Here is a 5843-nt window from a genome sequence, read left to right on the forward strand (position 1 = left end):
TCTTCCACAATCCAAACTCAAACAGTCAAACCCACATCACATAGCTTTGTCCCTGTACACCAAAAAAATAAACAAAAGATTTACGAACTACCAAACTAGACAACAAAACCAAATTTCAAACGTAATTAACGTGAAATTGACCTAAATTAGACAACAAGATGAAATCATCACTAATAACTAAACCATTAAATATTTCTGATGAAATCAAAAAGAATATTCAGCACCAAACAAAATTAAAATTCCATTATTGGTCTTACATTTTCATAAAAACGAATAAAATAGATTACCTTGAATCCTTGAAAGAGGAGGGGGAGGGTTTTAATTGTTAGCTTACTTCACTAAATAAGAGTAATTGATTAGTCTTGTCAGTCGATATGTTAACCAAACAGAAGACAAGAGAAGAGTGGGGGTGGTTAGGTTTTGTTTGAGAAAAATTTATGGATTCCTAAACAATTTCCCCCCAACAAATCGAAAGAAGACGTGAAAGAAGTAAGAATAGAAAGAATACATGGCCTAACGGTAAGAAATAAGTTACAACTAGGCCTAATTTTGTGCTTGAAAAAAGGCCTTGGCCTGAGATGGGCCCTGTGCATCGCACCTCCTGTACCCCCTCAGGCCCGGTTTTGGAAGTTGCTTCCAAAAGTGAAAGCAACTAGCACAAGTTGGCTCCAAAACTGGAAGCAACTAGCATGAGTTGGCTCCAAAATTATTTTTTTTAATCCCTCGGGGATATTTGTGTAAGGTCGACCAAAATGGAGGTTATTTTATAACATTCCCACAAAAATCAATCTGCCCTCTGTTATTCCAGACATATTTTTCCAGCTATTCCATTATGCACTTGAGTAACGGTGGTCATTTTGATGAGATTACTATTGCATGCTTCAACGATTATGCTTGATTCTTCTATGAGAAAACCTCTACTCGAAGCTTCAACTGCTGCTAGCACTTCACCCATCTCTTTAGAATGAGATCTTATTAGTGTGACTCACTTCCCTGCAATAACCAAAAATATCCCTAAAAATTAGCGCAGAGACACAAAGTTTTGTTGTGGGATTCCATTTGGTAGCCAAGTTTATTTTAACCACTTCTATGGAAGGACATTTCCAAAAACTACCCATTAGTAGTTTTTGGTTGTTTGCGTTTAGTTCTGTGTTTTCTTGACTTTAAAGTTATCCTCCCAAAAATGTTGAGCTCCTTCAAATATTTGCTTGGGGTCCAGTATGATTCCTTGAAATAGTTTTTCGCATTTAACTTTCCAAATGTGCCAAGCAATTACATCATAAAGAGCATCTCAAGGGCCTTCATGTGTCGACCAACCTGTTAGGTTTTGATTTCAGCTAGGATCCATAGAGTGACTGACTTAGTGGAGCCATCGATATGGTATATAGTTTCTCCCTATTGGGAACAAAGCACACACAAATTAGTAATGCCTATGAATCTGGTAAGAGAGGAAGCAGTAGGAAATATATTATTTTGAACCCTCGATCCAAACATTTTTATTCTTAGATAATTGATTGCGAGTAATATGGATCATACATTTATAAATAGAAAGAACAGTTATAGGGAAAGTGCGCATGGACCATATTATATCTCATCGAGGGTTTGACATATTTTCAAATCATTTGATATTGTTGTAAAAAAACTCGGCATAAAATTTACCACTTGATTCCAGTTTCAAACCGATGGTATCATTATACCTGGGCCTAAGAAGGATTGATGAGTATATACTCATCTACATGGTGGTCAAATGTGTTACAGATCAGGTATATATATGTCCCAGAATCTAGATATAGATTCCACTAGGTGGATGACAAGAAAATATTGGGAAAAAGCTAGATAGAGCTTATATCAAACTCATCCAGAAGCCAAGAGTCTTCCTTTATAACTCCCAATTTACCATTTCCATATACAAAGATGCTTAATTGATGTTAGTCCTTTTTCAATACAAAACCAAATACAAGAACCAGTTCTGGTGATCTTTGGGTCAAGAGGATGTCCATAATTGAGAAATTATTTTTCTGAATTTAAGCCCATTAGGCATCAACAAAGTCAAAAAAGTTCATGCTAACCTTCCAAGTTCAGCCAAGTTGTTAACATCTAAGTCTCGAAATTCTAAGCCCCCTAAGTTTGTTGGTTTGCAGAGAAAGAACCAAGGTTTGAGATATAAACCTATTTTACCTTCCTTTTTCCCCCACCAGAAATCTCTCTGGAAGGAAATGAGTTGGTTGATAACATCTTTTGGAATCTTGAAACAATCATAATCTTTTGGAATCTTAAAAAATCTTTTCCAACTAACCCTGTCAAAAGTTTTGGACATGTCAATTTTGATTCCTAATCCTCCAGCTTTTGCTTTCTTTTTCGTAAGTGAATTAAATGATGCTATCAAATATTTTTCTGGAAGATAAGAAAGCTGATTGAAATGGCGAAATAATTTTGTCTAAAAGGAATTTTATTCTATTAGCTATGAATTTTGCTATCAATTCATATATGTATTACAAAGGATTATAGGTGGGAATGGCACTAGTGGAAAATGGTTTTTTTTTAAGTCTGTTAGGATTTTATAGATAGACTTTCTAGGCCTTTCTTAATATACTGGGCTCTCAAAGGTAGTCTGTTTCATAACAAAAAGTAAAGAAAAACAAATCATTCTCCCGTACAGTCATAATTCGAAAGGGTAGTTTGGGAAATGAAAGATCTTCCACGTGGACTTATATTAAGACAACAGGGGAAAATTGTTCTTATGGTCCCACTTCAATATGGACTGCGATAGAAAATAGTTTCTATGGAAAGAAACAAACCTTATCCCTTGCCATCACTTCTCTCTGACTTCTCCTTCTCTCACAGCGCGCCTCACCATTTATGCTTTTAAACCTGCCTTTGAGTTCTCTCTTCTCTCCGACATCGCCTCTTCGATAGAGCATCTCAGTTTTACTTCCATCACTCTCTTTCTCTCTATTTTTAAAGGTAAGAAGAAGATCTGAAAGTTGAAGAAGAAAGAGTTGGTGAAGAAACGAAACCAAATCTCAAAATATCTTCAAAAATTTTCAATTAAAAGTCAAAATCGAACTCCAATTCAATCAAATTACTAACCAATTTCTTCAACCAAATTTCAGCAGAATTCTAATTATTTCTTCAACCCAATCGAACAATTTTTTAAACCAAATTTCAGTAAAACCCTAATTTGTTCTTCAGCTTTCTAATATGATGTTTGGGTTTCAAGATTCAACATGAACATGTATAGCTAGAATGTTAAAACCCTTGTTTCTTCTCTTAGCGGCTCTTTATCTTTTCTTTTTTTCTGCAAAATTTATATTTCTTGTTTTATTCTTTATCAACAGGTTGATTGCTAGAGTTTCCCTACATGGAGATGATGTTAAAATTGCCGTGGTTAAACGATTCATTCATTACTATTGATTACATGGTATAATTATTTTTTCTCTTGGGTAATCGATGATTTCTATGCTTGGTTTACAGATCTACTTTAGATAGTTGTCGATCTAGATATAATTGATTTCATTTGTAAATTTAGCAGATATAATTTATTTTACAATGAGTCTTGTTACTGAAATTATTTTTCGATTTTATTTGGATTGTATTTTATTTCATCGGAGTGCAGCTCTATGAATTATGATCGTGGTATCTGAAGTTGATTGACTGTTCAGTCTGTTATAAGAACTAAGTGTTAGTAATTTTGTTTGATTTATATTGATTTTCTCTCGCTGAGAAGGATATGTAACATGATAATGATCGGGTAGAATGTGGACTTATGCCTAATTAGTTTCTTTATCTCTTTATAAACACGTTTATTGATATTATTGTTGGAATATCGTATTCCAAATGAGTTTGCAGTAATCTAGTTAGTTAGATAAGTATTAAAGGAGTTTAGTCTTTGACAATTCAGAATAGTTTAGAGAAAGTGAGTCTAAGGTGTGAAGGTCCGTTGATGTTTGCTCAATCATGTTTTCAGCAACACAGAAGACTGTTGATGGTCCGTCGATCAAGGACTGGAGAGGTGGAAGGGATGATTCATTTAGCATCATTCCTAGCAGCACTTGTGCAGCTAAGGTACATTATTTTTAACACAAGGAAGTTTTTTGACACGTATAAAGTACTGATTATTATTCTGATTATCGCAAAATGGGTTTCTTTCGATTTCAAAGCATGTTACAGAACGACCTACTTTAATCTTGTAGGTAGGTTCAGAAAGCCCTTCCAAAGGTCTAGAATCATCAGAGCGCCTTGATGGGTTTGTTCATTCTATTTGTATAACTCCAGAATGTGTTAAATGAATTCTATGGTGTCATCATGAGTTGTTGAACAACAGTTTTACATCCTATAACTCTATTGCAGAGCTGAATTTGCTGAAAATGATAAGGTTTATGCACATATGACTCCCCGGTAAAGAGTTCACCATGATATTTATCCTGGTATTACCCTTTACAAATTTATTTATGTTTATGTTAAATACAAAGTTTAATACATCTTATGTACCTCCCAAAGTGGCTGAAAGGATCTTTCCTCTCCTTGTGTGTTCAGTTTTTTATTTTTCTTTTCACATCTTAATTAAAGTATCAACGTTACACATACTTGTTATTTTTACAAATTCTAGTGCTTATTAAAGACCATATTGGACTTTTCGATGCAACCCCAGCTAAAGGTATGTAAAAGCTAACTTTTTTTGTATCACATTTGTCCCCTGAAGCTCTCGCTTACACGAACATCATTTTCATTCTCAAGGACAACCACGAATAAGTGTGAGGCTCACTATACACGAAGAACTTACTTGACATGTAGAATTTTTTATTAACATTCATTCTTTAAGGTTTAATTTTTTCTTGTTAACTTGGTGATAATATCATATGTTCGTTAAGCATGTCAATGTCTTGTAGTTTCTGTCAGGCTTTTGAGAATTTTTTTCCATCATCTGAACTTGATATATTTTGTGTTTTCATTGCAATTGTGGTTTGCGTTCTTATTCATTTCAATGGGTAAGTATTATTAATATGCATTCCTGTCGATGGAAATTATTTGTGTTTCCTTGTATTTGGTATGCTAAAATTGTGTTACAAGTTTAGTACTAAATACTCCTAGTCGATCATAAAAAATATTCCTTGTATAGCCTTCACTTGTCTGCATTCTTCTATATCATCTTTGAATGGTCCATTCTTATCGTGTTGAAACTAAATCATTAACTAATGCCCAAGCTTATCTTTTCTGCAGGTATGTGCGGCTCAGTTCATCATCAGATAATTCATCATTTTGTTAGGTTTCCCTTATATTTAAGAAAGCTTAGAACTAGTATTGGTGTTAGTTCATGTTTTGTTTATAATTTTTCTGGTTATTCTGAACCCAAGTGTCAACTGAAATCAAATATGATCAGTGTGTTGTACATATATGAATTCAAATCTTAATTGAATGGTGAATATTTCAACTTAAGAATATTGGAATGTAAATTGATTGAATTTCATTCAGTTTCAGTTTCTTGTTCATTGCTATTATATTTGATTCTAGTTTAAGATTCAACTGAGTCAGTTTTGGATTCAGCTGAATCGGTTTCATTTTTTTTATAAAATATGATCCAGCAATATGACTGCTCTTATTAGTATATTATTATGACTGATGATGGAAGTCGTAATTTGAAAAATTTAAAGAATCTCAGGAACAGACGTTTTGAGTAATAAGACTACAATGTTAGGGCTCTCTGAAGCAGTCGTTTTTATTGTATTTTCCACTAGTGGACTAGGATTTTTGTGATGTTTAGTTTTAGATATCAGAAACATATGTGTTTTGTGAACATCTTGATTCATAATTTGTGTTTCAGAGAAACTACTTGTTGTCCTACG

At 33.6% G+C, this 5843-nt stretch overlaps 1 long non-coding RNA gene across 1 annotated transcript; it reads left to right on the forward strand.

Annotated features, from left to right (window-relative positions):
- Nucleotides 1-2797: 2797 nt before the first annotated feature.
- On the forward strand, nucleotides 2798-5449 carry LOC113348161. Its single transcript, XR_003359526.1, has 4 exons — nucleotides 2798-2964; nucleotides 3339-3421; nucleotides 3968-4065; nucleotides 4194-5449. It is a non-coding gene; the product is annotated as an uncharacterized LOC113348161 (long non-coding RNA).
- Nucleotides 5450-5843: the final 394 nt, after the last annotated feature.

Source organism: Papaver somniferum, chromosome 2 (assembly GCF_003573695.1).
Source record: "Papaver somniferum cultivar HN1 chromosome 2, ASM357369v1, whole genome shotgun sequence".
NCBI lineage: Eukaryota > Viridiplantae > Streptophyta > Magnoliopsida > Ranunculales > Papaveraceae > Papaver > Papaver somniferum.